This window comes from Diadema antillarum, unplaced genomic scaffold, assembly GCF_040938485.1.
Source record: "Diadema antillarum isolate AM-2024a unplaced genomic scaffold, OU_Dant_1.0 scf00000127, whole genome shotgun sequence".
Taxonomy (NCBI): Eukaryota; Metazoa; Echinodermata; class Echinoidea; order Diadematoida; family Diadematidae; genus Diadema; species Diadema antillarum.
Window position 1 is genome coordinate 869,150 of NW_027271016.1, and position 22,006 is coordinate 891,155.

Below are 22,006 nucleotides of genomic sequence, written 5' to 3' on the forward strand. Positions count from 1 at the left end.
GCGCAAAAAACAATGGACAAAGGAAAGTGCGCACAGGCAGTGATAGAGAAGGGCGCTGCATGACCGAGTTTGCAGGCTTTGCTGTTATCTCGATCGGCAATTAGCGGGATAATTCTGTACGTGTGCACGCTTGGAAAAAACTCGAGATTCCGAGCGCGATCACTATCCCGCTAAATTGGAGCGTGTGATCGGTTGCAAAAAAATCTCGAGATAGGAGTGCGATCATCATCCCGCTATTTTGTACATGTGAACCCAGCTAATATCAAAAATCCTTCATAAATTCCAAAAAATTCTCAGATCACTACCAAAATTTAATCATTTATTACTTGTGTCATTCTCAACCTTTCCTGTAAGTTTCATCCAAATCCGTTCACTACTTTTTGAGTTATTTTGGACATGGACAAACAAACTAACAAACTAACAGTGATGAAAACATAACCTCCTCCTTGGCAGAGGTAACAAGAATACATTTATTGTGCATGAGCAGTTTCTGTTTCACAAACTGGGTCTACCCCAAGGGTTACTATACTCAACCTTGTTGCTGTACACAAATCGCGACAGGGCTGTACAAATGAGGTCCAAAACGCCAACCGACTCAACGATCTCACTGATTACCTCAGACCCCTTATTCACAATTCAAATCAATTATGCGCCACTTCTGCATTATTGATATTGAAACACAATTCACAACTTTTAAAAACGAAGCATAATGCGCACAACTTGCATCATTCAAAGCTGGTATTTTGAATTGTGCAATGATGGACTTCGATATTCTGGTCAGCGTTCGCTGTTAGAAATTGCAATTTTTATATCCATGGATGTAGCGCAAGGGCTCACTATGGACTGATGTATCACACTCAAGTTTAAGCAGTCTATTCCACTTGAGTATAATGTAAAATTTGTGGTAGAACGTTTAAAGTTTCAACAGTTTCGTATTTTGTGTCGGGGATGTAGTGCTATTGTTGTATTGACTTATTGTCTGATGCCGTGTTTTGCATGGTATCTGGTCAGGCTACCCCAAGGGGTAGATTCACTTTAAGGCAGAACACTGTGTGAATGAGGTGAAATTCAGTGCACTGTGAAGATGGCAAGGCAATATTCCACCACATAACATATCCCGATGGTTCAAGAGCATAGTCACCAAGACCACTTCCCGTGACGAGGAACAAAATATGACGCATTCCAGTTAAGGGTGAGTGATGCCTTATCTCTGAAACAAAACTGCAGCTATTGCATCCACAAACACCCACGGCTCATTGATTCTTGATGGTTATAAAAGACAATGAGCACATCACGCATGAACAAACACACATACACACACACACACACACGCACAGTCCACACAAACAGTCTTTAAAACTCCTACCCATCTTCATTTCTATTAAGATTATGAGTTGTATTTGACGAAGCAGAATTATATTTTGCTGAGTCATGCATGAACAAGTGCGAACATGAAAAAAGAACTGTTACAACAAAACAGATTTTATATTAACATTTTGGCAGACAAGAGCCAGAGGGAGAAAAAATACATTTCATTACTGAAGAATATGTTACTATGTATAATGGATAGCAATATTTTAGTCATTATGGTTTCAGCATATGAAGTAATTTCTAAGACAGCCTCTTCGAATGGAATGCTTTCCCGTCATTGGATAGCAATAATGTGAATTGATAAAATGAGAGATAAGGAATTTTGTGAGGAAAGTTTCCTTTTTTATAGGGTAGACTTGCAGCATTCATAAAGATTTCTAAGATATCTCTTTATCTGCCTCCCTTCAATGGTTGCCCCCATGGTCCTCTGGATCTTCACTGACCCTCCTCTGCCTTTTTGTCCGTCCACCCTCCTGCTCTAATCTGTTGATTAGTTCTACTAATATTGCTGCATTCACTCAACCCACATGTCTATGAAGGTGAACTTGTCCTTTAAGCTGTGCATTATGGCACACAAGAGCCAGTGGGAGACTTTGCGATCTTTTGCTAGTGTGACTATGGCTAACATGTTCCTTGCAAGTACACATTCTAGATGTATTTACACACTGGCAACCAAAGGAGAATAATATTGATGTTTGCATTTTTTTTTAAAGAAGTACAAATGTTGACATAAGATCTCATTTGTCTCACATACACATGTACTTTGCATTTTGATTATGTCCAAAACCATGGTTTCATGTTAATATGATGAAACTTTACAATAAAATGCCTTAATAATTTTTATCACTGAATATGTCCTTGTTTCTTTTGAAATGATCCACATTGATGAAGAGTATGATTTGTAAGAGCTGAAAATGACAGTGAGATGCCTTGAAAGTGGAAACTTAGTTATTGTGTTTTTGTTTTGTTTTTTGTCATACACTAATTTCAGCAAGCTTAATGTATAATTCACAGATGAGAGTAATTTGGGAAATGTAAAATCAACAAAAAATCTTTGTATCTTCAAAGTATCCAAGATTCAAAAGTCAACTTTGCATTTATTTGCTGATACAGCTGTACAACTGTATATCTCTTCCGTTCCAAATGGGCAGTGATACAAAACAAGTGCACAGATCAAAACAAAACAAAACAAAACAGTGATTCTATCCAAAAACATATTTTTATGACTGGTTGTGTGTTTTAAAAAGAAGCTCAAAGCATGGAAATCTAAACAAATATGAAATACGAAAATCACACTTGAGTAAGTTAATTCTTTCCTCTCTTCTTTCTATTGGTGCTTGTAAAGCTCACCTTTGCGGAGGAGTTGTTCCATATTGAGGTGTTCATCGTGCCTGCATACCACCCATTTTGATACTACCATTATCATTTTTGGGCTTACAGAGTATTTGAAAGAAGATTCTTTTAATCTTTTTACGGATGGACAAAGGCAAACTTGAACAAAAACACCCCCACACACATGCCCCCGCATACATGTACGTGCGACACTGTACACGCTACTTCACACAGACATACACACACACACACACAGACATGAAATCAAGCGAAAACAAACTAATATCTGGTGGCAGAGTGAACTGCAATAACAGCATTATTAAAAATTGAAAACAAAAAACCGATGGCCTCAATGGATATTAATATACTGCAGCTTTATGGCATGACCATTAGAACTGTATAGACTGTTCACTATAATACCACATAAAATGTTATGTGTGGTATCACATGGGTGCCACATATTAGTCACATCAAAAGTGTGTATGCCAATCACAAAATTCTTGCTCATCTTTGCAAACCAATAGGCTGCTTTTTATTCAAATTATCAAAAGAACTCTTGCTTTGAGTCATTAATTTGAATAAATATGCAGTACCCGCTACTATAAGGGATCAGCACTGCTGTTGGGCTACAGGACAGCTAATAAGTACCTAGTGGATGTGATGCCTGTCTAGTATTGGTAATCTGGAGATTGTTTGTTCCAGTCCAACTCTAGTACAATCTGAGTGTATGTCCATGATTTTTTATCATGGCTATCACCAAAACACTGAATAATTGGTGCTTATGTACATCAATGGAGGGCAATTTGTCAATCATTTTCACCAAAAAAATAAAAAATAAAATAAAATAAAAATGCTGCTTTAAAACATAATATTACTATTTCAGAACAATACTGTGTTTCATGTACATGCGACGTGGAAGATAAAACTTTTAGTAATGTATCAAGCATGAGAAAGAGAAATAAACTGGGGGGGGGGGGGTTAGGTCAGATTTTGAGATGATTCCAATGGCTCAGGAAACCAAAGGGCTGCAGGAACTTTGAAAACCATAGCACTCTCAGCACTCATAAACAACCAGCACATCTCACACTTTCTGAAGCCTGAGAAATTTCCTGGTTCATGAAACAATCTATGACGCACATCAGATATATCAATTTTACAGGGCGCGTCGATGAGGTTACAGTCTGAATCCACACTGCTCTATTAAACACAATCATAAGGTGTGTAATTAATACCCATTGGAAAACATAATTCTTAATCTGCAACTGTAAGTAATATCATAACAATGACCGTAAGGTATCTGATTCGAAAACAGAAGAAACAAGTTCGAACTTGCATCGGCCCTAACTGTTGCAGTAAGTCTTCAAAGAACACAGATCATCATTGCCACCTGGAAAATGTTGTGGAAGTTTTATGCCTACATCAGCCGGGTAACAATATTGTTCATTCCTTCTGTAAAGGACAAATCTTTTTTTTTATTCCCAAAGAGTATACTCTTCAAAACTCTGCCTTTACAGACTACACTGTATTATGAGAAAGACACTACACAGAATGTCACTTCGATATTGGCCCTATTACATAAACTGATACAGAAAACTTTTGTCTTCCAATATGTTTCTTGTAGTACAGAGTTTACATTTTGTATTTTTTACCTCATATATAGATTCCTCTTGTCTGATTGGTTAAAAGTGGAGTCATGAAAATAGCTGTGCCCCATTTTTGATCCAAATGACGTCATGATTTACTGTGCCCGGGGGCATAGAATCAACTGTGCCCTGTAAATAGGTTTGGAGACAGTCGCAACCCTGTACACATTAATAGATCACTCATATGTACGCACCAATGATACGACCGCCGCGCTGTCGATCAGCATTGATTGCGAGTGCTGTAAAAGAGACTAGAATCTATATTTTCGGTATCTATATTTCAGAATCTATATTTTCGGTATATAAAACAAATAATGACAGCTTGATATTCGGAGCACAGTTAAAATTATGTAGGCCTTCGGTGATGTGAAAACCATAACTATGCCCTCAGCTTCGCTTCGGGCATAGTTATGGTTTTCACATCACCTTGGGCCCATAATTTTAATTATGCCCCTCATAGCAGTCATTATTTGTATACTATGACATCTAAGCAACATTAGCTCTTTCAGCCATTGCCTTTCAAGATAATGTCATCACGTGTTCCTGTAAGTATCGGCCATACTGTGACATTCTTGGAACAAAGCCATAACATACAACATGTGTACATGTTAACATGGTACATGTAGTGTATGCATAGGCATACAGATACATCTTGATTTGAATTCAGTCCCTCTGTACATTTCATCACGTACAGGAAACCATACAAAAGTTCAAGCAACAAAACATGACAATAATGAACCTCTCCTCTGACACGCAAACATCACGACCATGGCAATCAGTGCATTTGTTTTTCTCTCTCTCTCTCACTCTATTTAAACTACATGCATCAATCTGTCTATTCATCTTACTGCTCATGACATTGTCTTGTGCCTTCCTCTTATTTTCACACAGAAATCTGAGACTACTGAAAGTTCATTTATTACCTTAGAGAGACTATAAGAGAGGTTTCGAAATTGAATATCTAAATACTGGAGTCTTAGATACACCATCAAAGTAAAGTCGCCATTTTGTTTTTTGCTTTTTGTTTTGTTTTTGTTTTTGTTTTATCATGAAAGGGCTTTCCAGAAGCACTTGATGCATTTTCAGTGTTTACATGTACTTGTGGTTTCTTTTTCAGTTTTTACGTTATGCATTTCTGTATTTATACACTACTATAAACCCAGTAGTGTGGGTATACCATGGATTAGGAAGGCTGGGCCAGCTAACATACACTGTACATTCGAGAATCCCTGTAACAAATTGTGTACAGCATTATCACTTCCCCAGGCATCTGATGATGGTACGATTGTATGTCATCGTGGTGTGATATAAAACCCAGGTTTGCCTTATTGATGCAGTATAAAAACAAACAAAAACTGCACTGAACAGTCCTTCTACGCCACTAACATAACCCTACAGCACTGACGAATAGCAATCACTCATGGGTCAAGAGGGTCAGAGTGGATGCACACCTCGTTGAAGAATCAAATACTGGGCAATGTTTCAGCCCTGCACCTCCTGACCTGCTTTCGAGTCTAGAGTTTTAGTTCCCCACATGACTCTGCTACCTTATTCAAGTTGGACCTCAGTTACAAATCCAGCCATCATCTTTGTGGATATCTTTATATTCCGCCAAGAAATGGCACACATTTACCTAAAAAGAAAAGGATGTCTTGCAATACAACAAGGCAGTAAAAAAGTCAAGATATAAACGCCAATTTCTATCAATATCTAATTTACTTTCTACATCATTTGAGTTATCAAAAAAAAGTAAACATCATGCAAATCTTCATGTAAGAATAAATTAGCAATGCTTTGTGTGTATTCCAACATAATTCACCAGAAAGCATCCTGCTTGAGCATATAGCTTCTCCAGTAAGCGGATGGCCAACCTCAATGGTAACCATCTTGATAGCATTTGATGATGTGGCAAGTCAAAGGAAACAAGCACGGCACTTTGTCTCTGGTATATCTAATTTACTGTATATAATCATGTTAACTCCTTTTGCTTCAAAATAATGTTTTATTAAGTACACTCTCCCATGGTTCACTTGACAAAAAAAAAGGGTGTTCTCTGCTGTATGGCAGAAAATACAATTTACAAACTGTATTGCTGCAAAGAAAAAAATAATCAGCATTTGCATACCACTACTGTAGATGCATTCAAAGTCAGAGTAATTAAAAGCTCCCATATTAATACCAAAAAATACAGAATTGGCAAACAAAACGATGGAATCAAATTCTTTGTTGCAGCAAGATATCAGTATACCTGCATATCACACTTTATGAATCATACTTAAACTTTATGATAAACAATTTCCAAACGAACGAGAACAATAAACTGTTAGTACATTGTAAATGGTCTCTTTACAAATGGGAACCATTACCATAAATTTGTGTTTCCGCAAGGAACATGATATAATTGCATCTGAACAAATTTGGCATCAAATACGGTAAAAACTAGCAAAATTTAGCAAGGTCATGAAACAAGGTAATACCTGCAAATTGATCTTTGAGGATGCTAACTTTACTTTACTGAAACCAGCAACAATTCAGAGAGTCAAGTTTTTTGTACATTGGATCGTTCGTCAAAAACTTTGACACAAATCACTAAACTGTGGGGACAGTCAGGGTAAGAATGCATCTACCAGAATGAACCACTTCACTTATTTCACAATAGCAGAATATTTTCCTTTTTGATGACTTTTAAAGAGCAATTCTGTCAAACATGTTGCTGTTAATTATGTTTTGGCCGAAACACTTAAATTAGTTTGCACAGATTGGTTGTCACCATAGCTGGCTGGCTAAACATGGTCAAATCTTGTACAAATTGTAGTTGCATGAAACAGCCTTTGTATAAAAGCGTGTAGATAATGCAAAATATACGCTGTATACAGTAATTGGGAACAGCTTTTGATAGTGGCAACAATGCTTACATGCAGCAAAATAGATTTAACAAAGTTTTATATGTGCTATTTCCATCACTTTAATACAGTAATTGGGACCACAAACCGCTCTATATGGAATATATTTTAGCTGTAACACTTCTATGTCCCTCAATAACATCTAAAAATGATGACTAAAGTCCAGGGAAGTAATAATAACAGGAAGTCATTTCCGGACAGGAAGTATTTTTTTTAAACCAATCCCGGATTGATCCTGCCCATTGCACAATTTGAAGGCTTGCCGTTGGACAGTTGGACATACTTTGCGGGGGCTGTACAGATTGTGCTGGTGGGTTAACAGGGGCGGTCAGCTTCTACACACAAATGTACTGCAGTGAAAGAATGCGAAGTGACCGCCACTATGGGTTGTCCATTTTCTCCATCTGTGTATGTCTGTATATATTTGTGTGTGTGTGTGTGTGTGTGTGTGTGTGTGTGTGTGTGTGTGTGTGTGTGACAGACAGTGAATCAGGGATAAACTGAAAAAATATGATTAACAATATTTTCTGCGCAAAGTTCCACAAAAATGTTGGTAAACGTGTTATTTACTCTGACAGTGTAAAAAAATTAATATTTGAAATTATAGAGAAGGACTCTGAGAGCACAGACCTCCGCCAAGCAGAAACTAGAGCATCCACTCTAATGCGCATATGATAACCTCAAAAATACAATGTATGCTTGAACTCCAAAGTTTATTGACCCTACCTGCCAAAATATCGAAAAATCCCTCATAAAATCCATACAAATTCCAGGATCACTACCAACAGTTTATTATCTCTTCCTTGTGACATTCTCAACCTTTCCTGCAAATTTCATCCAAATCCGTGCACAACTTTTTGAGTTATTTTGCACCTGGACAAACCAACAGTAACAAAAACATAACCTCCTCCCTTGTTGGAGGTACATGTAACTAGCAGCACTGTCTAATTCTTGGGATTCACAAATCGTAGCCATTGTGACTTGATATGTATTGTGAACTGTGAACAGTATTACTTTGCAAAACAACAACAACAAAATTAATAAAGGTTTGTTTCTGTTGATGTGTTTGCCCAGACAATGAGACTGCCGAGTCATTTTTTTTTTTTTATTGCCATTTTTTTCGCTTGGTGTCGAAGCGTGTCTGTACTTGTTACCATAGATACTAATTCTTGCGGTCGGCTACACGTCACTTCCGGTTGACTGGAGTGAAAACAAACAGCTTGCACGCGCTAAGCCTGCATAATGCGCATACTGCATGCTGTGCCTGCATGTGCGACGCGTTTTATGTGCAACTCTACGCAGACATGGGGACTGTTTTTCATTGCTAGTATTCATTTTGTCATTTATTCATGAGATACATGCATCATGTCTTGCCAGCAATATTCTAAAAATCTGGATCCTGTCGATCGATCGGTCGGATCCCGGTATTTTGCCAAGTTGAAGGCAGCCGGACTGGACCTGTGCCCGTATGAAATCGCGGCAGGACTCTGGATCAACGACCCGAAAATGGCCAGATGTGCAGTAGAACCTCATTGAGTAGGCCCTACCCCGATATCTACGTTTACTTAGTACCTCATAGAAACTTCAGGTAGGTCTATAGGCCTAACGTTAGTACTGTAGTAGGCTTAAGGTAGGGCCTAATTTAGGGTAGGCCTAGGGCCTAATCCTGCTGCCCGCACAGCTACAGTAGTACAGCTTGCGCTAGCGCTATGCTCGCGGGGCGCCCCGGCAGAAAACACGTACAGCGTTACCCCTCCAGGCTCACGCGACTGTTTGTTTTCACTCCACCGCTATCCATGACCCCGTGACACGCAAAATACCCGGATGTCCGACCATGAGAATAAGCAAAATACATGCCCAAAGTTAAGTGCACACATTGTAGGCTTCATGTTGTGTTATGTGCTTGTGCCTATACCAGCTATTAAAAGTTGAGCAGAAAAGCATGTCTCCCGGCCAACGCCTCCAAGTGAAAGAGGGGGGAGCACTGTACTAAAATTTGTCCAAAAGCTGTTTTTGCATAACAAATGTGGAGCAATTTCCTTATTATACTTGAAGCAGCTAATGACAGGGCCTATAAAAACAAATAAGGTTAACACTTTCCCTGACGGTGAAAAAGAAAAAGAGCAAACTTACTGGTAACTGTGTTGATGAAAAATCCGTCTATAGGGGTCATCTGAGCGTCCCCACATTGTCCCTCTCATCCAGACAATGTCTATTCCCAATTGATGCCACCTCCTTTCATGGAAAGTCGCTCAACTTGTTGGGTTCTGCTGAAATACAACAATGTAGAACAAACAGACACATCAATAATATGGTGCACTACGATACAAAAAAGTATGAACATACGATATAGCACAGGACAAAAAGGATATCAGGGAGACATTTCATGAAACTTGTCGGTCACCTACAACATTTTCAAGGTACTAAAATTCTTGCATCTAATTGGCTGAAACCAAATTTGTTCAGTGGAAATATCTGACAAAATTCTTGATGACATTCCCCCCTCCCCTCCATGAGGTGTAATGAAACATCCCTTGAGTTTGTAAGTGGCTAAACATACATTGTACTGACAAGCAACAGAAGACTAATCTCACACACATACATTTTCTTCAAATTTTCAAGAGCACACCATTGCATTGAAAGGGTAAACCCACAGGCCCACTTCTAAGACAAGACCTCGCATTCAGCACTCCTTCTTGGCTGAATAAAAATGCTAGAAAAACTTGCTCGTCTAATTTAGTAGAAACTTGGCAACTTTTCCAAAAATTTGAAAAGATGGGAAAACAGTCTATACAAATGCAGGAGGAGCACATATGATAAACAACGACAACAACGTCAATCCCCCCCCCCCCCCCCCCCGGGGGGGGGGGGGGGGGGGGGTCACTGCTTCAGTCTTCTGGACTAGACATTTTAGTTACTGTAGTATCATCCAGTCATTGAGGTACAGATAAAACTCTATATTAGTTTGTTTTGTGACACTTCACACAGGACAGATTGGGGAAGTTCAAAGTCTATCCTGACCCAATTGTTTGCATTATGAAATCAAAAACTTACATGGCAAAGAAACGCAAACTTTACAAATACAGTGTTTTAAGTCATCCTAATGCTCATTCATCAGTCATAAAATTTTTAGGAATTTGAAATTATACCCAGCCTGTTAAACTGTATGTTAATGATAATATATAATGGTACAGAAGTGAAGTTAAATCTAATCTAGACCTCTTCTGAGACCTAATTGAAGTTCTTTTAATGCACACATGTACAATCAGCGTATACAGTAGTCCATTGTTCTGGGCCATACTGTTTTTTGGACAGGTATTGATGCCACTTGGAAATAGAATATATTCTTGTTGATACTATATGTGCAACACACTTGAGTAACCCTAATCTTCAAATCCTCTTTTTTCCCTTTCTATGAAACTGTTTTCTTTTCTTTTTTTGATCACTTTTTGAATGGGTCAGGATGGTCTAATTTTATATATTCTTAAAATTTAGAAATTACTCTTTAAAACTACATAAACAATGGAAATCAATTTTGGCCTACTTTCTGTGGATTTTGAGCCCGGCGGTCACAAAATCTGCTATCTTGCTGTAGTTATTGCAACAGAAGCAAGCCTATGGTTGTTACACAAGTCAGAATCAATCCACCGACAAAAGGGCCTTCGCATACCACTGTTACCAGTCTTAATCTCTGTAATTCATGCCGTTGAATAGAACATTTTGTAAGAACAGAAAAAGGTCATTTGTACCGACAGCCATGTTGATTTGTAACTTCACTTTATAAGCAACTGTGGTGAAATAATTATTCATATAATATTTACAAATGGTGCTTGCCAGCACATCTACCTGATAGTAAGACTGGTGTTTGGCAATATTATCAAAAAAAGTTTCTTCACACATATAATGCAAAACAATGAAGTGTATGCTAAGTGTTAATTGATAGACCATTCTTGTCACATGTTCTTGCGCAAGTTTGACTTTGTTAGAACATGAATTCCATATGTTGTTATAAATCGGGCAAGTTTTATCTCTCCATGACATGAGTGAGGTGCCTAACCAACTGAGGAAAAGAAAGGTAATTTTCTTATGAGCACATAAGCTAATTACTAAATAGCTGTCTACTGGATGGTGCTACTAGTATTTGGCAGCAAAAATCACAACCAGTCAGCACAGTTCTGTTCAAAGAGGCTGATGCAGTGTATGTATACTGCATTTTGCAAGTAACAGCTGATGAGTGAATTTAAAGCAATTCCATTGGCCAAAATGACTGTTAGTATATACTGTATAGGATATGCCAAATATTTCGCAAGGTTTTTTATTTTCATGAATTTTGCGAGTCAGGTGCTACATGTATTTGCGAAATTAAAGGCACACGAAAATAATGACTCTGATCCAGATAAATGTGATGCAAGCGTATGCATTTCTCTGTTCAATATACAGTACTTACAGGAAGTCCCAGTTCGCGAGAATTAAGACTCACTAAATATACGGCATACACAGTAATGAATTATTCTTTGCTGACATTATTCCATAAAGAGTGGGGCACAGGATAAGGCTTAGGAATGGCTAGCTCATGAATAATAATCACATATGATTGCAAATCTCATTAGGCTTTCATGCTGACATGGTCTGCTTTGGCTCTCTGCATGCATTCAGAACTGTTATTAGGAATGCCTTGAAGGCCGGTGAAAAAAAAGCTACACACTTCCTAGCCCTGATATCAGCTCTTCATGCGTCAACTGAAAACAGCCTCGGCGGCGACAGGAAGGACACCCAGTTTTCATTTCTAGTGGGGGAAAAAAAAAAGGTGTGCTACATGTACTACTGCATTTATATCTATAAAATAAAGGACAGTAAACACACAATGAAAGCAACTACCTCCTGCATTCAGAGATAACAGAACAGGATCATCATTATTGGGCAGACACTTTATTGATGGTAAATTTTAGTCAGCGATAGTTTGTCCAGACATGCAAACCAGGTGCTTGAGGCCCTCATTTATTGTAAAGAAACCCATCAGAACTGTAACTCATGATATACAATGTTTAGATACAAGACTGTAAATTAATTACACTTTTCCCTAACCAAGCAGAGGATAAGACCTAGGAGCTGAGAGCTGTCCAACATGGCTCAGGAAGAAGTAAAAATCCCTTAACCCCCTCAATATTACCGCATGTCAATGGCATTACACACGTACAGTGTATACAACTAGATGCTGATGGCGATGACAGATTTACAAACTTTATTATCATGTAATGGTGTGAAGTGAAACTGGGTTGTATACACTTTACAGAATGATACTTCAAAATACAGAGAAAAAATCAATCACACTTGGACACAATTGTCTGCAACAGGGTTCTGCAGAGGTGCCAATTAATGCAAAGTTCAGTGATGTATTATTCACTGATAGACTCTGAGACTGAGACTGAGACCGTCACACAACTTATGTAGCCCACTTACGAAAACTGGAGTCCTAAACACCATACAAAGGAAATTCTACACAACTAATCACTTTTTTTCCCAGTTGTTGCTCTGAATTAGATCAGTAATTACAGGAATTTATGTCTTGGTTTGTTTGTTTGTTTATGTTTTTGTGCTTTTTGTTTTGTTTTGTTTTGTTTTGTTTTTGTTTTTGATTTGTTTTTGATTTGTTTTTGATTTTTGATTTTTTTTTTTTTTGGGGGGGGGGGTAAATGATATTAAATGTGTTGGGGGGGGGGGGGTGACCAGTCTAGTACATGTACACCAACCTAAAGACTTCTGATGGCCTACTGTAGCTCATCCAGAACCAGTTGAAGCTGGTGATTGATACAGTTGACTTGCACTCATCAACATCCTCCTCATTAACAGAAAATTGAAAGCATAAAGGCAGACATTACAATGCGTTTTTCCCAGCGAATAACTTGAAAAAGTTGTGTTTTTTTTTCGGATTCACTGATGAATTGATGTGACACCTTTCAGAGTTTAACATTTTCAGCGAAACAGAAATCGATGCAAGACCACAACACCACCATGTAAGCTTTCAGGAGTTCAGGGTTGATCCAGTTTATAATTCATTCCTGATCACAGAAACTAACAACGCATTTATGCTATAGATGCAAAAATGGGATTCTAAAGCCTCCTACACATATTCAAACCTCCTGGGGAAGGCTCTGAAACCACGCCCACAGTATACACGGGATATTATGCAATGCAAATAAACTTTTGATACCCCTTAGAATTGCATGCTCTTTGATATCTCAGAGTGGTTTCTGAATATCTCGCAAAACGGTTAAATCCTAAATCCTCACCTCAACCAGAACTGAACACACACTTTAATTGAAAGGGGATATCCCCTCCAACATGACCAGACTTTTGATTTTGTTGGAACCGGAGTGATAGATTTACTTCACACTTTTTGATGAAATATTCAGAATATGTCCTTCTCAAAAGTGTACAAAATGTATGGAGTAGGACCTAATGCGGGAGGGTGTGGCAGAGGGTATCACCCTCCCATGCAAGGGAGATCTTGCATTTTCAGAACTGAAATTCAACTATCTGGTGTACACTTCAAGGGTAATTATATTTGGACAATGTCTATCAAACAGCTAGAAAACTTCCTGCATCTAAGGCCAAATAATGTTTGTACCAATAACTTCATGGGGGAGGGTAACTGCCCCCCCCCCCCCCCCCCCCCCCCGCCCATTGACACCCTTGCATACTGCAGAGCTTTTGCATTATTTAGAATTTAACAAAGACAAATTCTTGTGAACACATTTTTGATGGAATTTGGGAAATTGTTAGGCCCAAAAGTACATACTAAATCTATGGAGGGGAACCAAGTACAGAAAGAGTTAACTGAGAGCAGATATCTCGTCCCACAAGAAGGCAACTTTTGCACAAGTTTTGGGAATTGAAATGACAGATCTGGTGCACACTTTTAATGAAATACTCGGAAATCTGTCAATCTAAAAAGTATACTCCACTGTGCTAAGTCTATGGAAAAGGACCAAGCGGGGAGGGTATGTGGGGTGGGGAGTATCCACATCAAATGTGAAGGTGATTCAATGCATTTTCAGAATTGAAATTCTACAACCTGATACACACTTTAGGTAAAATATTAGGACAGTTTTCTATAAAAAAACAAACAAGAAAATTGTTCACATCCATCATCACAAATTAAAGCCACTATTCACCTTTTGCAGATTAAAAAAAAAAAACCAAAACAGCTATAGCGTTTGATTAGTTGTAAAATGTGAATCTGGGATAAAACAATCAGTGTAAAATTGTTAATCAGTCTAATTGATGTTATTTGTTATTTATATACAAAATATGACCAATGGTTAACTATTAAAATCATTTCTAAATTAACCACCTACAGTTATGGTTTACTGAGAAAATTTGCGATATCTCCACTGTGTTTGTGGCTTTACTGCAGAATTTTTATATGGTAGGATGTTTTGTTTTGTGAACTATACATAACATACATCAAATGTGATAATTCAAACTTTTTGTTAAATCACTGCTCCCAAAGGTAAACAGTGCCCCCCCCCCCCCCCCCCCCCCCTCCTCGAACAACACCCCTGGTGCAATGTTTGATTGGCAGGATCAGACACAAATTAAAGTGAAAAGCTTCATTAGAAATTTTTGACCTAGCTCTGATATTTCATTGGAGCAGCAGGTTTAAAGTTTGCCAACATGTGCAAACAGTAGGATATTTCTGTGTGTCCTCAGCTGTTTCATTGTGCAAGTTATATAGTGGGTCTAAAAAGTTGCTAATGTTTACGACAAACTTTTACACTTTTTTGTTTTTTCAGCATGTCCTTTTATGGCACCACAGTGACAAAGTTCTCCCACATGACATACATATATACTGTACATGGACACGTACATCCTGCATACTCAGAATACAGTATGTAAAGTGGTTCTTTATCATTCATACCACAAGCTAGCACAAGGTCCGTTCACTCGCTTCCTAGTTAATTTCCTGGATCATTTTACAGCAAACTAGTTTGCAGATGCCAAGGTGCCGTACTCAAGACCTACTTTATGATATAGTATGTCCCCCTGTAGCCTATAGAGTATCTACACATTGTACATGTGATGAAGTTTTTAATAAAATATGATATATTTTCTGAAGGACCTTGTATTTGAAGTGGAATAATACTTCATAATTACATTATTGAAGTCCAAATTGTTTTCATTAGTCTTCACACTTAATAGATTGCCCAAACAATTTTTCATACTGCTCTGTTTTTATTTCACCGGCGCACTCCAATTACTTGGGAAATTTCTCTTCTGAGAGAGTGTTTCATTCTTTTGTTAGTTCAACTACAATAAAGGACTTCTCACAATACTTGGGGCTCACAAAACAACATAAAGCAGCCCATGGAACATTAAGTCTGATTCTGTTTTAATGATAGTAATCTGCTTTTCTTCAAAGTTATCTACTTTGGTAACCAGAATCAAGTCATGTTCATATTAATGCTCTATGAAGTTTCTCCAAGTATTACATGCATGCAAACATAAATACCACTCTCTCTATAAAGCTTTGTGAAAGAGATTGTCAGCGAATATGTATAGAATCCAGCTCAAGACATATCCATTTCACACTGGAAAAAAAAAAAACAGAACAAATTTGCAAATTCTCAATCTCTACATCATAATTCCACAACACAATATTCTGATCACAAATTCAAACACTCAAGAAACATGTGCAGCAAAATTGGGGTACTTACTGTATTGAAACAATACCATCCTCAAGCCAAGTATAGCCAAGAAAATATTGATAAAGAACACACTGTCCAAAACTCAGCTTTGATATTTCAGTCAATGAAATTTATAGAGCTGTATCTTCATTCCTTAATCCTCTAGCAAAAGTCACTCACATGAGGGCATTTCATAAAGGCTATGCAGCAGCAGCAGCACCACCACACACCAACCACCATGGATATTCCTGCCATGAGCAATGAAGCCTGGAAGCAAACTAGATCGTTTATATACTCATCAGTCTTTTCACTTCTCTCCTTCTCTCGCTCCCTCTCCCTCTCTCTCTTGCCCACTCATCCATTTAGTTGGTTTAAATGTCATCATTTTTCTATATGATTGTGGTACGCGGTATTATCAGTTGTTCACGAGAGGCGGTACATTGTACCTCTCTCCTTGTCTCTCTCTACAAAGTGCGAGGTAGAAGTGGGCGGTGCCAGCGTTTTATACCAGTCTCTCTGAAGCACCCCCCCCCCCCCCACCGTCTGTGTGTGTATGTGTGTGTATGTGTGTGATTATGTGGGTGTGTGTCGCTCATACCATGGAGTTACAACACACACAGCGGCTCAGGGATATGCTACTCTGACTGCTGATGTCATTACAACAGCGCTAACCTGTAGAAGAGTGTATATGAGCAAGAGAGAAGGACAGGGAGCGATAGCAAATGAGAGAGCGAGAATTGTACACGTAGCACTAAATAAAACTTTACTCTCCGACCTCCCTCTCTCGCAGTATACGATCAGCTCACTGAAGCACGGAAAAACAAAACCTGAATACAGACTCATAACACTCCATTGGAATTATCAGCCCCACTATTAAAATGAGACTGCATAAACTCAATAAGGCACTCAATTAAGCAAACAATACAGTCAATCAGGTCTGACACGTGATAGCAATATATTCCAATTGTTTTCAGAGTTCACTAGCAGGTTCAACGATAAGACATTCTGAAGTCTGCCTATATTGCGATAAGTACTCAATTTTCAACACATGGCACAAATCATTAACTACGTGCGTAGTTTGCTTTGTAAAGTGATAAGCCAGGTAGATTAGAAATACTACAGTCATTATGATGGAAAACAGATGTTGCATGTGGACATATATTGGTTAAAAACAAAGAAGAAAAAAAATCATTCTGCTATGAGAAAATTTCCAGATTTAGCCAATTATGAAGATAACCAACAGATGAGGTATTTACTAGAAAAGTGGATATTTTCATGTGACTATTTTCCTCTTTTTTTTTTTTTTTGCATTCAGCAGGGTGAGAAGAGTTTTGCATGTTTTTAATTCTGCATTCTACATTAAAAAGTTTTTCATTTCATTCTTTTCTGAAATTTATCAAGAAACTTACTTTATGGCATATCCTATAAAATATAACACATTTGTTACATAACTGATCAGACATTCTACATGTTTTACTCAAAAAGAATCTATAGATGGATGGTGGGAAAATTAGTACCAGATTATCTTTTCTGTTATAGACAGGGCACATCTGATGCATTTACGCTGAGGAGATACAGTTCGTAACTACCCTAGCTGGCTACGGTAGAATTTGGCAGAGGTTACTGTGACAACGTCCAAGCAGTATTTTGACCATTTTAACATGCAGGGTCAAAAAAGATTACCTGGATGCTGTCACGGTAACTCTGGTTTGAAAGGCTCTTTCAAAATGGAGCATAAGATGTTAGTTGCACCTTGCGTACGAATAAGCAGTCATAGCAAGTACTGGTATACAGAAATAATTGTATTGGTACATGATGACTACACTCCATATAGTAGGCCTATGTGTTTGGATAATTGATATCACCAGTGTCTTTTACTGTGAGCTTTTCAATTTCCTATAACAACAATACTGTGACAACTGAATTAATTTCAGCGTACCCAAAGGCCACTCTGTATAGCATCTAATATGCTGCCCAAACATCTGATGAATGTATGCATGCTAATTGAAAGCATCATTCTGTGGCTGTGCATTTGACCTATTCCACGGAGATGGAACGTCATTATATGAACTGTAATGGATTCATGGCAAGTGTCACACATACCAACACTGGTGCAGTTTTTACTCTTCCTTCATAAGCCAAAACTCTAGCTGCTATGTCACACATAACATGCATTTAAGTATAAAGGAATATAATATGACAATTTGTACAAGTTAATTTTTAACCCAGAAACCACACTTCTATGGATGGTGCTGGTATCTCTACTATTCAATGTTTGTGTCTTATGTGGTGTAAGAAAAAAAAACAACATGTCTTTCATTCTGACTCGTTTTTGTTCATATATACTTGTTTATTTCAGTTTCAGAATCTTCTATTTCTTTTTTTTTAAAACTAAACTTGTAGGTTCCTGTTTCTCTCTCATATCAGTATTTTTGTAATCTGATATTATGTAGATTGAGTGAATTTTTCATATCCAGAAGGTTTAATTTGAGGAGACAATGTTGGTCCTACATGTACATGTGTATAAAGAAAGTGCTGAGAAGGCTCTTCTTTTGAAGACATAATAGGTATGAATGGAAAGCGTCCTAAATCTGCTGAGAAAACTATCTTTCTTTCTTTTTTAACCACTCCTTAGATATACCTCTGGGACAGCTCGACAGAGAGATTTAATTTCACATACATTTGTATAATCATAATGGTCAGCTGAATGTCCCTGACAGTGACATGGAGGCTAGGAAATACCATAATTTTGTGAAGAAAAACAAATAATTTGTAGAATTCAGACATTGGCCAAAACAGGTGGAGAAGTGACAGTTTGTTTCCACAAGGGGGCACACTTCCACTTGGAATGTTAATTGTGACCGTGCTGATGTTGGTCCTCAATTTATTGCAGGGCCTATTCGCTGACATTGTCCATTTGAGTGACCAGGGCATTATCATCCGATGAATGACCACTGACTACTGTAAAACGAGGAATGTTCACGTGCATTTTAATTTCGCGAATTTCGCGAGAGCTAAGATTCACGAAATTAAAATGCACGCAAAAGTTCTGGTCTACACAATATGCACTGAATGTTAGAGGCAACTCGCGAATATTTCATGCCGCAAAAAAGGCTGTCGGCTCCAATTCACAAAAATTTCATGCCGCGATAATTTTGTGTTTTACAGTACCCATTGATTGGTAAAAAAGTGTCAGCAAGGGGAAGGACATGCATGCAATATATTCAATGTTGCATTTCAGAGCAGTTGCCAGAAGGGGTGGACTGGATTGAGATAATCATACGTATGAAACTCAAGAGTCTGAAATAAAACCAGGGTATAAAGGACTTCAAAAATTGTAGCTCCACCCAAACATCTTCAAGTAGCTCATTGAATAAAGTCTAATTTCACTCCATCAGAACACATCAGATATGTGAAAATTTTAGCAGACACGGTTTCACATAAGACTTGTGTGAAACAGGACTTTGATTTTCTGATGATTGCTGGTGAGTGTGCAGGTGCACAATGCACAAAAAGTATGCAAACATCTATGAATGTTGAAACCTGTTACACTAGGTGGCTACAGTGGGATGAATATAATAATATGCCAAAGATGCAACAGATTATCATCAGCTGAGATCTCATCTCTGAGGGTTGTGATCCAGAGGTATCATCTATTTGGTGTAAAGTAAAATCTCGGTATTCAGATTGTGATTTTCATCCTATTTTGTCTTTGATTAAAGGGACTGTACAGCACTGGTTGGGGGGGGGGGGGGTTCATGTTTTGAACATTCCTAAGTGAGATAATGAGAAACCTCTTCTGAAACATGAAAGAGCATGCAATTTTAAGAAGGAATCCATGTTTATTTGATGAAAATTGGTTTTCAAATGGCTGAGATATCCCAAAAAAGTGATAAAAATAAAAGGCAACAGGCCATGCCTTTTATCAGGATCTCTTTGTTTCACCTTGTTTTTGGATATCTCAGCCATTTCAAAACCGATTTTCATCAAATAAACTTTTGATACACCTTAGAATTGCATGCTCTTTGACATCTCATAGAGTGGTTTCTGAATATCTCGCAAAACGTTAAAAGCTAAATCCTCATCTCAACCAGAACTGTACACACCCTTTAAAATGCCACTAATGTACAGTAACCCTTTGTTTCAGAATACTGCTAAAACACTTGAAAGCCACAATGCATTATATTGACAAAACCCAAGGGAAGATGCGGAGTGGTCATTCACAGAGTCTCACGACCATACATGGTGTTACAACTTTCCCCATTCCAAATGTAGAATGTTTCCCTGATGCATGTATCCATTATGTGTATGAGCTGGTATAAATAATCAATCTTCCTGCTTGATTTTATATAATGTAACCATGACGATATACCCATGTGAATATTATATATGCTCCTGTTTCTTGTTTAGCTGGTCCTTTGGCCTCCAGGGAGAGGTTATTCCTATATAGTGACATTCTTTTGTTTGGTTGTGACACTGTTCAGTTGGTATAGTGTGGTCTTTAGTAGGCGAGTTTTACATTGTATTGCACACTAAAGTATAGTAAAAGTTCCCGAAGACAGGCCTCCTGTTCAGATGCAAGCGAGTAAATACCAAAACTCGATAAAGAAACGACGTATTAAAGAATCATTGTATAGGCGACAGACCATTCAGACGCTAATCTTGACTGTTCTGGAAATCATCACATAGATGTGTAGTTTCTCGCTGTGCGTGCTGTTATGGTCATGAGTGACAGGTATAGGGTCACCTTTCATGTGTGCTCCCATAAAGCCCCACCCAGTTATACCTTTCTATGGTCGCCATACGTTCCGATGCATAATGGACATGATGGAATGCTGATTTGTTCTAGTTCAAAATGATGCTCTGACCGTCATTTCGCTATACGTCGTTGCATTACATGTCGTTTCATTAGTCAGCGTTCAGAGGTAAAAATTCTTTGTATATCTATACTGTGTTGGTATAGCTACAAGAATACTGTTCTAGTATTATATATATATATATATCAATATATATGTTTTTTTTAAAGTTTTTTTTGCATCTGAACACCATGAGAATAATCAGAAGTCACAAGACGCTTGTTCAATTCAGCCTCTTTTTTATTAATCTTTTGGTCGAATGTAGGACACCATGGACACAGCAGCCGCAGCATTGATGAATACATTATTGATAAATCATAAGCCTTTTCACTCTTGGGACGATTCCAATCGGGGCTGGAGTGGATGAATAGAGATAGCCTCTGCCGGGTGGCAAGAGGTCTGGCAGAACCAGTGTTCAGGGTGAACAAGTCCTTATAGTAGACTTATTTTTCAGTACAGATATTTTTGCGAATGAGGAGGTCACACACATTTATGCAAGATGTTGTTTTTGTGAATTGACACTAATGCTAAAGTAAATGCACAATTACCCTAGCGCCTGGCGACATTTTTGCGTGTTGTTAAATTTGCGTCCAACAGTGATTCACAAAATTCACTGAATTCGTTAAAATTAAACCCTTGTGAAAATAAGAGCTTATAAAGATAAAGGATGTATAACTCCTTGCGCCGTGGCAAGGGGACTTGCAAAGCAAGTTTCAAAGCCGTGTACTAGACTCCTCTATCTCTTAAATACATGTGGACATGGGTACTAAACTTGTGAATATATTATTCCTGATACTTTACATTTTATAAAACAAACGGGGAGATTATAACTAACTTCACATACAGTATACGCAAATATATAGTGTAGATGATGGACATTATCAGGGGGACAGTCTAAATTTGGGAAGGGGAAAGTTCCGAGACCATCCATGTTAATGAGATTTTATGACTTGACCACTCTGCCCTGCTCTTGTGTTTGTCAACACAAAGGAATGTGGTGGTGAGTAGTAGCCTAAAACAAGGGGGCATATAGAGGTAGCTGTAGTACAGTCAGTGGCAGGGCCTGCAGAAGGGGGGGGGGGGTGGGCAGCCCCCCTTTTTTTGGATAATACATAGGAATACATAGGGTCTAACCCTTGCCCCCCCCCCCCCCCTCCCCCCACCATGAACTGTGTCATGAAGTTTCAAGGGATGTGAGGAATTGGGAGAAGGGC

The 22,006-nt window shown here is 38.2% G+C and overlaps 1 protein-coding gene across 4 annotated transcripts in view; it reads right to left on the reverse strand.

Annotated features, from left to right (window-relative positions):
• LOC139720347 (uncharacterized) overlaps positions 1–22,006 on the reverse strand; it is a 71,192-nt gene that overhangs the window by 28,079 nt on the left and 21,107 nt on the right. The window contains exons 1-2 of one of the 4 annotated variants that reach the window (XM_071631711.1): positions 15,967–16,102; positions 9,383–9,519 (exon numbers count right to left, since the gene is read on the reverse strand). The gene's annotated coding sequence lies outside the window, so the exon portion shown is untranslated. Of the gene's footprint in view, positions 1–9,382; positions 9,520–15,966; positions 16,103–22,006 lie in introns of those variants that run through there. The other 3 variants (XM_071631712.1, XM_071631710.1, XM_071631713.1) reach the window with 3 other exon arrangements.